Source organism: Antechinus flavipes, chromosome 1, assembly GCF_016432865.1.
Source record: "Antechinus flavipes isolate AdamAnt ecotype Samford, QLD, Australia chromosome 1, AdamAnt_v2, whole genome shotgun sequence".
NCBI lineage: Eukaryota > Metazoa > Chordata > Mammalia > Dasyuromorphia > Dasyuridae > Antechinus > Antechinus flavipes.
In genome coordinates this window covers 81,059,575-81,070,939 of record NC_067398.1, presented here as the reverse complement: position 1 = coordinate 81,070,939, position 11,365 = coordinate 81,059,575, and the positions used below count along the sequence as shown (strand labels likewise).

The 11,365-nt window shown below is 39.6% G+C and overlaps 1 protein-coding gene across 2 annotated transcripts in view; it reads right to left on the bottom strand.

Annotated features, from left to right (window-relative positions):
* POC1A (POC1 centriolar protein A) overlaps positions 1-11,365 on the bottom strand; it is a 215,516-nt gene that overhangs the window by 7,316 nt on the left and 196,835 nt on the right. The gene's annotated exons all lie outside the window — the stretch shown is intronic.

The following is an 11,365-nucleotide window of genomic DNA, read 5'->3' as shown; positions in this document are numbered from 1 at the left end:
TCCCCACCCCCCCACCCCAGTTCCCTGTCTCCCATCTGCTCGCTAGCAACATGTGGGCTTGTTGACTGTTGCTGTGTCACCATGGCAACTGTTTCCAGTAAATGATGGAGGAATTTAGACCTACGTGGTCCTTGTGACCCCTCGTACCACAGCGAGGGAGCCTGAGACATCAGACGGTGGAAACAAGGCCATCAAGGAAGGGGATTTCTCCAGTAGTGCTTAAACACGCATGCCATCCCTCACCCTGTGCTGAGTGGAAGGGAAAAGATCTAGCGACCAGAAACACAAAGATAATTGGGGAACATTACCACAGTGCTTAACCGACTGCTGGGGAATAGGACTGAGAGAGTAGGGACCGGAGGAAACCAGAGAAAGGGGATAGCCATGGGGGCCGAGGTAGTCTGGGAAGCTCCCTGGAAGAGGTTTAAAGATGCGGTCAGATTTGGATCAGCAGAAGGTAGGGTGCTCCATATATCTCTAGGATGAGACAAGAATCCAGCTCAGTAAGAAAAAAGGAAACTTCCCTATTTTCTTTCCCTCCTTTCTTTCCCAGAAATCTCTGTGGTCAGTCAGTCTCATAATGAATCTATAGAAATAATCATAAGGCAGCTGGGTGGCTTAGTAGAAAGAGGTCCAGGTCTAAAGTCAGGAAGACTCCTCTTTCTGAGTTCAAATCCAGCTTCAGACACTAATTGTGTGACCCTGGGCATGTCACTTAACTGTTTGCCTCAGTTTCTTCATCTGTAAAATGAACTAGATTAAAAAATGGCAAACCATGTCAGTATCAACATCAACAATATCAGTTAATTAATTAATATTGAAATAAATATAACAACAGCATATAGAGTAGCCATGGCCACAGTGAGAGCCCCAGTAGGAAAAATGGCATTATCAGAGAACGCTGCTATGGCCAAGCGTCAAAAACTACCATGGTAGAAGAGACGTGAGACTGTGTCAAAGGCTCCTAGAAAATAGATTACATAAACATCTAGCTATCAGGCATGGGAGAAAACTTGAATGTTGTGTCTCTCAGTTAAAGGCAACAAAAAAGAAATATGTTTGTAGGGATCCAGAAAACAGCTGAAGGCACAAATCCAAAGGTGAAGGTGATACCAGGAGTCAGTGGCGCAGAACTAGAGACAAAATAAACAATTCTACATCAGCCCCAAACTTTATGGAACAAGCCTGAGGGGGGGCACGACAGAGACAGAGACAGAGACGGACAGAGAGACAGAGGGAGACAGAGAGAAAGGGAGGAAGGGAGAGAAGACAGACAATAATGATCATCTCCTGGATGGTCCCAATAGGAACACAATTTGGATGGAGAGAGAAATGGAAAGCTTGTACATCACCAGTGACTGAAAGGCTATATCAAGGGAGATGATTGAAACACAGGCTTCTTTGTAGAAACTGGATAGCTGTTGAGGCTGGAAAAGAGCTGTTTTCTGAGGCTCAAGTGCTTCACAATGTGCATGAATTCCAAAGAAGGTCCCTAACCCTCTTCCTCTCAGACTAAAGCCTGACCTCACCATTCTTAAAAGAAAGCTTCACCTAACTACTACCCAAGATGAGAACACAACACGAGGGACTTCTCCAAAAAGAGATCAAGTAAGTATATGGATTTTATGCAGACATTTACATCTTGTATTACTACCCAAATTCTACCATAAAGTTGGGGTTCTGACCCTGGGATCCCTAGATTTCAGGAGTTCATGAACTTGCATGGAAAGATAGAAGAATCTTTATTTTCAACAACCTTTGTTTCCTTTCTACTCCTATGTATTTTATGCATTTGAAAACATTCTAAGAAGGATTCCATAGGTCAAAGGGGCTCATAATGAAAAAAAAGAGGTTAAGAACTCCTGAAAACACAAGAAAACAATCTGTTGACTGAGGAACAAAAGGAACGCACTGAGGTCCTGACACTTAAAGAACCACTATTGATTTCAGTAGTTTTTGAGCAAGCTCAAAAATCCATAACATTTCAACCATCTTTATAGCTTTGTGCAAAGCCTTTGACTCACTTCCACAAAAGTGGTGGAAAGTGCTTATTTATGTACTGCAGATGTATAAAATAGATCTAGATGTTGCCTGCCCTAATAGAACGGAAGCTCTTATAAGAAGGGCTCATTTCATTCATTGTTACTCATATCTCTACCTCCAAGAATAACATTTGACACACAGTAGTTATTTAATAGTTTGTTAAAAATTCTGCAGTATTTGATGTCCGTATGAGAAACTGTTCTCTGCCTGAAGCATGCCATCAACACAATAATGTCAAGAAAAGTCGACATAAGATGCGGCATATTTCAGGGAGACAATTTAAATCAATTATGGTTCTTTCTGTTTAGCCTTCATCCCATCATCATTTTCCCTGAATGGGAGGGAGCACTGCTTCTAAATGAAAGGAATACCTATATCAGAAGATCATCTTAATCACTCAATGTACTTTGATGGCATCAAGCTATATAAAATGATTTAATAAGAAAAGTGTTTACTGAATGCTAAAAAAGGCTTAAATTTAGAAGTCAATTTGAACCAAGAGGGACAAAGATGATCCTTTAAAATATTTTAGCCTTTCAGAGAAGCCTGGAGAGACTTACATGAACTGATGCTAAGTGAAAAGAGCAGAACCAGGAGATCATTATACACGGCAACAACAAGATTATATGATGATCAATTCTGATGGACATGGCTCTCTTCAACAATGAGATGATTCAAACCAGTTCCAATGATCTTATGATGAAGAGAGACATCCACATCCAGAGAGAGAACTGTGGGAAATGAATATGGCTCACAACATAACATTTTCATTCTTTTTATTGTTGTTTACTTGCATTTTATTTTTTTCTCATTTTTTTCTTTTTGATTTTTCTTATGCAGCAAGATAATTTATAAATATGCATACATATATTGGATTTAACATATATTTCTACCATGTTTAACGTATATTGGATTACTTGCCATCTAGGGTATGGGGTAAGGGAAGGGGGGGAATTGGAACACAAAGTTTTGCAAGAGTTAATGTTGAGAAGTTAATCCATGCACATATTTTGAAAATAAAAAGCTTTAATTAGAAAAATACTTTAGCCTTGCTTCACTCTCAGTTTCTGCCCAATACTCAGCTTGGTAAACAGATCAGAAACCAAACCTTTTAACATAACCCTTTCATCCCTTGAACTTCTAGCCTGGGACCTATTCTTCTGATTAGTAATTGCCTCATTTATCCCTTGTATTTAAGAGTGGTTAAGAGCAACATTCTATTTACTTATTTTTAACTGAAAAGCCTTTTATTGCAGGTAGACTGGGATAACTGGACATAGTTTAGATTATTTCCATTTTATTGAAAGCATCCAAAGCATCATTGTCTGGAGCAAATCAGATCCAGGCCTTCTTCTCATCATTGGGTCAGATCAGTATGTTAATCTTGGTCACAGTGATGTCGTATAGTTTCTTTATTGCCTCCTTGATCTAAAGTATGACTTCCACAATGAAAATGAAGGGTATTGTTGTTCCCAATCTTCTTCATAGCAGAGTCAGTGATCAAGGAAAACTTAATGATGGAACACTGATCAAGCTTGATTTTCCTAGGGTTCCTTTCCTGAGGGTATTTATCCTGCCTTTGAAGTCTTAGTGTTTTGGGTCACTGGAAAATGGGGGATGTTTGGATCTTCTTCTTTTTCTGACTATGGACAACCTTTAACACCACCCTGTGGCCTTCAAAGCCTGGGACTTGGCTTCTATTGTGGGGGACACAACCACTTTCTTCTTTGCCTTTAGTGTCATCTTGAGGGAAGGAGCTACGTAGCTGTGCCTTATTTCACTATGAAGCCATCTCTTCACAAGCTGCTATGTTTCTTCAATTTATACCTTCTATTTTTGCTGTACTCTTCTAATTTTGGGACCACAATCAAATAGATTCTGTTATTAAAATATTCCTTTTTGATCAATACTTTAAGGTTAGAATTTAAGTTCCTTGAGGATCAGGACTTTTTCTGCTTTGATATTTGAATATTATGGGCCAGAACTCTGTACTTGAAACAAGAATTCTTACAAGGTGTTAAGTCAGTGGAATTGCTAAGACAATGGTTATCTAGTTTAACTTGGTGATTAATAGTTCTCTAGTTCAGTATGATTGATTTAATCTTACAACAAATAATGGTTCCCTAGTGATAACAATGATTGGTTTATACTCAATATACTGCATATAAACTGGGACAAACTCGGCCAGAGGCAGACTCAGAAGGGGACTGGAACATTTTGGGGGAAGACAGTGGCTGGAGGCTGGAGCACAAGCGCTCATACTGAGACAGACTTCAAGACAGAAACCGTGGTGGTCCTCTTGCCTTCCCCACAGAAACCAAGACATATTCCAAGGACCTCCAGAAAGCTAGCCCGGGCCCCAGGCAAGGAAACTAGACTATAAAGGAGACAATAAAGAAAATAAAGACCAGCCACAGGGATAAAGTCCCTGGCTATTCTCGTGCTGATTACTTGCTGAAATGAAGGCTGATCCAGAGACTTCCAGAAAACCAACCAGAACAGTACAATGTTGCAAAAAAAAAAAAAAAAAAAGCAAGAAAAATAAAGAAAATGAATCTGCATTCAGAGTTCTCTCTCTAGAAAAGGAGAGCATTTTTCATCATGAGTACTTCACCTGGTCTCATCACGAGCCATGGATTCAATTGTCATCTGATGCTAGACATATCTTAAACTCAGCTTGACCCAAACTGAAGTTTCCATTTTTCCCTCTAAGGTCTCCTTCCTTTCTTTCCTGATAAAAGGTGCCAGCTTCCTCCTAATCACCAAGGATCCTGACCTAGAAGTAGTCCTCTCACCCTTCCCCAACCCCATCCAGCCCATTGCCTGGATGTGTCATGATATATTTTTTGCATATATTCATCCCATTCTCTCCTCTGAGAGTCTTTCCTCACCCCTCATCTCACACATGGAGGATCTGCCTGCCTCAGTCCAACCAAAGTGATCTCTCTACATCACCTGCCAAATTAAGTGCCTTTGAAGAAGATGGAAGAACCTCTTCCTTTCCTCTTCTCCAAGGAAACCCTGGCTGGCCCAAGAAGCTGCCCATCGATGTTTTTTTGCAACATTAGTGTTCTGGTTGGTTTTCTGGAGGTCTTATCAATTCCACTGAGTTAGCACCTTGTAAGAATCCTTGTTTCAAGTACAGAGTTCTGGCCCATAACATTTGAATCCCTTTTTTACTAAAGCTTTTTATTTTCAAAACATATGCATGGATAATTTTTCAATATTGATCCTTGTAAAACCTTGGGTTCCAAATTTTCCCCTTCTTCCCCCCGTCTCCTCTCCTAGATGGCAAGTAATCCAATATATGGTAAATGTTAAAGACATATATTTATACAATTATCTTGCACAAGAAAAACCAGATCCAAAAAAGGGGAAAAAATGAAAAAGAAAACAAAATGCAAAGCAAACAACAAAAAGAGTAAAAAATGCTATGTTGCGATCCACACTCAGTTCCCATAGTCCTCTCTGGGTGTAGATGACTCTCTTCATCACAAGACCATTAGAACTGTCCTGAATCACATTATTGAAAAGTGCCAAGTCCATCAGAATTGATCATCGTATAATCTCCTTGTTTCTTTGTACAGTGATCTCTTGGTTCTGCTCATTTCACTTAGCATCAGTTCATGTAAGTCTCTCCAGGCCTCTCTGAAATCATCTTCCTGATGATTTCTTATAGAACAATAATATTTCATAACAATCATATATCATAACTTATTCAGCCATTTTCCTACTGATGGGCATCCACTCAGTTTCCAATTTCTTGCCCCTATACAAAGGGCTGCCACAAACATTTTTGTACATGTGGGTCCCTTTCCCTCCTTTAAGATCTCTTTGGGATATAAGCCCAGGTATTTGAATCCCTAACATTTAGCTTAATACATGACACATAGTAAGCTAATATATGCTTTTTCACTTTTTTTTCATTTGTCTCTTCCAGGTAAAGCACAGCTCGCATAAAACTATCAATAAGTAGTTGTGGCTATGTATCAGGAATCTTCATAGCATTCTGAAATAAAAATTTGATGTGAATAACATGTTTAAAACAATAGCTATGCAATGTTTATCTTCACATACTCTTTCAAAGTTTTAACATATACCACACAGATTTGGAAATTATCCTAACAAAATCTTATATAGCATTAATGAAACAAAGATCATGTCACCCTAACACAACTACAGAAAGAGGCACACTGCCTCATAAAAAAGAAGGGAGACTGATCGATAGTCTCAGAGCACATGATAAATAAGTTAAAAATGTATAAAAATACTTTTAGAACAAGACATTATTTCACAAGTACTAGAAATAGCTGAAAATAGATACACCCCATGGATTAGTCTAATATAAATGAAAATCATTTTCTTCTGAATATAGCATATGAAATAGGTAGGATCCAAAGACCCTTCTATGGGCAACATCTGCATGAATTCAATCAACCAAACGCAAGCCAATGTGGACTTATTTATTTAATTAAAATGACTTTAATCTAATTATTTAATTAAATAACTTATTTATTTATAGAAATAAAGGAGTTTATTATGGCAATACTACAGAAATTATAGATGAGTTGTTCCTAAGGAACAACTTGGATTTATTGATCAATGCAGAATATGCTTTACAAGGAAATGATAGAAATTAGACAATATTTAACTGCAGGTTACAAAAATTTTGGACCTACACCACTCCTAATAAGACATGATCTGATGAAGGAAAAGGACTGGTATGCAAAAATATTTATAACAACTCCTTATGTTGTTATGAAGGAGATTATCAATCAGGGAATGGCTAAACAGATTGTGAACATTGTAAATCCACAGACTGATATATGTGAATATAATGGAATACTAAAACCTGGAAGACTTTCATGAATTGCTGCATAATGAAATGAGCAAAACCAGGAGGATAATTTATACAACAAAAGGATATCATAAAGACAAATAATTCTGAAAAAGTTAAGAACTACGATCAAGACAATGACTAATCATGATTCTGAAGGTCTGATGAAGAAACATGTTAACCACCTCCTGACAGCTCCATCATAAGATGGTGAAGGATTTAGACGTAGAATGAGACATTTTGCAGAATGAGTCATACTTTTTGGACACGGTCAATGCGGGAATTTGTTTTGTTGAGTATACATATTTGTTATTTAGCTAAGTTGCTTGACTATGTATATTTTTCTTCTTTTTTCAATAAGAGAGGAGATGGGAAGAAGAAAAGATAGATTTTTGTTATTGAAAATAAAATAAAACTTTTGTAAAAGGCATGACCTGGTCAACAGAAATACAGAATCACAGTTATCATCGATCTAGGTAAAAGATCTTAGAGATGATGTAGTCCAACCCCAACCTACATCAGAAGCTCATTATCTTTCATAAACTAACAGACCAGACACTCCCATATTCCAAATATAAGCTTAAAATCATTTTTGAAAATTCAACCAAAAAATTGTCTGGCACTGAAGCATTCTCACAGAACTGTTGCCCATACTCTCAAAACTGTTCTCCAAAAGGAGTAAGAAAATTTTAAAGGAAGCCCGCCATACCAAACATTCACAAGGAAACCTGACCCTGCTAGGGGAGAGGGAATGGAGGAAGGAGAGGAGCTTTCGGATTTGTCAGTTAATCACCTACTATGTGCCAGGCACTGTGCTAAGCAATGAGAATACAAAGGAGAACAAAAGACAGTGCCTGTCCTCCAGGAATCTGTGACAAAGCAACTTCTCCCTTCTCTCTAGGCTTCCCAATCAAGCATCACAGGTAGGGCCACAAGACCGCAGGGCCTCTGCCAATTCACAGCATCAAGGCAAGGTGGGCATTCTGGGGACTAGTTGGTTTCCTCCAATTGTGTTCAGCCTATGATGAGGGGCTTGGTCCTTGTTCTGATCAGAGGTCTTGAGTTTTCCAAAGATGGTTTTCTTTATAATGCTGTTGTCACCATATATTGTTTTCCTGGATCTACTCGTGTCATTTTGCATCAGTGCCCAGTACTTGGGACTCTCTGACATTCTCTCTTTCGTTATTGCTTAGAGGACCCTACCATCTCCTTAGTTTTGTACCCATGATTTGTTTTTGCATTCCCCAATAATCTAAAAGACCATCTAAGGTACCCCTTAGATGTTGGTTCTTTTCTTTTTTCCCTTTATATGATATAATATTTTATCTTTGCATTTCTACCTCGATCCTTCTTCTTGTGTTTGCTCTGAGCTCCAGGCCCTTAGTGCCTGCTATACCAGATTTTCACCCTTCTCTGACCGCTCTCTCTTCCATTCCCAATCTTGACCCTTTGGTGAACTAGTTCAATCCTATACTACCATGTTGTCTCGACTCCTTTCCATAACTTGCAAAATCTAAACCATGGATTTCCACCATTTGACTCCTACTCACCATACTGCTGAACAGAACTGGAGGAAATCACAACACCATTTACCAATTTATCCTGGCTAATCTAAGCCGGGCTTCATTGCAGCAAGAAAATCCTGCTTGTACCTAATTGAATCCCCATCACAATAAAACTGTAGCTTCCCAAACTTTTCCTTTTTTCCTCAAGTTTCCGCCCATCTTCTCCACTGAGGACTTTGTCTCATGCGTCACCAAATTAATTGGAGCCATTTGCTAAGAGCTCCTTCTTCCTTCCTCTTCATCTTGTATCCTTCTGACATAATTCTATCTGTTGCTCTACTCATGTCTCAAAGGAAGAAGCATCCCTTTTTATCCCTTTTCATCCCTTGATTCCATCCCCCTCTGTACTCTTAAGATGTTGCTTCCCTCCTGTCCCACCAGCTTCATTCTACCTCTAATCTTCAATCTTTCCTACCCACTGGCTCCTTCTCTGCCACCCACAAATATGTCCAAATCTTCTGTACTCTTAAAAAAATTACTAGAAATTATCATACCCATTGCTTTTATCCCATCTCTCTCTTCTCAACTACATGTGCTTCTCTTCTCACTCTCTTATAAATCTCTCTGAAATTTGGTTTCCAACCTCATCATTTATCTGGATGAATTTGGCTGAATTCACCTGCCCTCGCTAAAATTATTAATAATTTCTTCTTTTTTCTTTTTCTTTTTTTTTTTTTTGCTGAGGTAATTGGGGTTAAGTGACTTCCCCAGGGTCACACAGCTAAAAAGTTAAGTATCTGAGGTTGGATTTAAACTCTAGTCCTCCTGACTTCAGGGACAGCACTGTATCCACTGCACCATCCAGCTGCCCCTCAGTAATTTCTTAATGGTCAGATCTCATGACCTTTCCTTAATTCTCATCTTTCCTGACTCCTCCGCAGCATTTAACATTGATGACCATTTTCACTTTTTTTTTTTTTTTGCTTTTCCAACTCTCTCTTGGCCCTCTTCCTCTCTATCAGGCAGCAGCTTCTCATTCTCTTTGGCTGGATCTTCATTCACATCAAGCCTATTTTCCATGGGCATCCTCCAAGGCTCTTTCTTTATCCTGGCACTCGGGGATCTCACCAGCTTCCTTGGGTTCAGTTCTCAGTGCTATGTCTTTGATTCCCAGATCTGTCTATCCAATGCTCATCTCTTTCCTGAGCAGTATATATCCAGATCACCAACTGCTCGTGGAATATTTCGAACTGGTTGTTCTGTAGGCACCATGACACATCCGATCCAAAATCCTTTATCTTTTCTCCTGAACGCTCCCCTTTCTGAATTTCCCTATTATTGTGGAGGGAACCATCATCCTCCCAGTTCCCCAGGTCTGCACACTCAGAGGCATCCTCTGCTCCCCTTTCTTGCTCCCCCCATAGATATGAATCATTTGTCAAAGTTTCTCTACAACTTTCTCTACAAACGTCTTTCAAACATGTCCTCTCTTTTTACTTAAAATTTGGGCCTTCGTTACTTCATACCTGGATGATTGCAATAGCTGTACCTTAAATCTCTTCCCACTCCAGTCTGTCTTTCACTTAGCTACCCCAAAGATGCTTTTGGTGAGTCTACAAAAGATTATTTCACACTTCAATGCTCTTATTCGGTCACAAACCCAGTAATTTTAAGCTCCCTCTGAAGCTGTATCTATAAGTGTTAAATTGTTCCCAAAATCACACAGGTAATGGCAGAGTCAGGATTCAAACTCATTCCCTGATACTCAATTTCCACTATATCATGCTTCCCAACCCACCATTTACAGGGAATATCGAAGCTGGAAAGATCCTCAGAGATCACCGGATAATACCCCCCCCCATCTTATTTTATTGTAGAAGAAATGCAGGTCCAAAGAATCTTGTCCTGAATCACCCAGCAAGCTACTGACAAGGGCAGGGTCAAAATCCCTCCCAGTCCAGGATCCTCCCCACTGGCCCTGGAAGCCCATCCCCTAATATGCCCCCTGCCTTCCCTTGTCAGAGAAGGGAAGAATTTTCTCTGGGATTGTGTCGAAAGGGAACATTAGTCAATCTAAAGTTATGCTGCAGTTCACCCATCACTCTGGCTTGGGGGTGGGGAGAGACATGTGGACATAAGGGGAGGACAGAGGAGGGTTAAAGTGTGGAGGACGAGGAGAACGTGGAAACCGCTGAAGAAGACACGTGTGGGAAGGGAGAGCTGGGGCTGTGGTGTGGAGACCCCACTAAGAAGGGTGAGAAGTGGTAGTTTTTGTTTTTTTTTAAATCAGGCTGTCATGTACATACTGAGCTTCTCTGCTGTATCCAGGGAGTAGCCTGTGAATGGTCAAAGCAAACTTTCCTGGGAATAGTTTCTGCCCTTTGGCCCTTTAGCCATCTCCCATGATCACTGGGGGACTTTCCAAGCAGGCTTGTGTAATCGTCCACTCATTTATTCATTCAACAAACTTAGGGGCACTGGCTGGGTATTGGGAGTTGGCGGTGCATTATAGGGTCATAGTTTTTTTTTTTTTTTTTTGCTAAAAGGGGCCTCAGAGGTTGGCCATAGTAACTCAAACAAACTAAAATGCAAAATGACCCTCGAACCTGGGCGTCTCCTTCTGCAGTGACAGTGACAAAGAGGCAGAAAATGGAAAAAGGATGTCATCGATCACACCTTTTCTTAGACTAAATATTAACTTGACTGTTAGTACTCTAAATGTGATAGCCTCTGCTCTACTGACCAACAAACAGATATAATCCTGGAAGACCTAAATTGCATCAGTCTTAAACTTCTCATTATAACTAAACCCAGAAGACAAAAGAAAATAGAAGAGTGGCTCTTGGGCTCTTCTTGGAGAGGCCGGGGGAAAGGAAATGAACAAATATTAAGTACCAACTGTGTGCCAGTGCTATGCCAAGTGCACTACAAATATTATTTCATTTGCCAAATATAAAAGTTTCTACAGAATTGGTTTTAT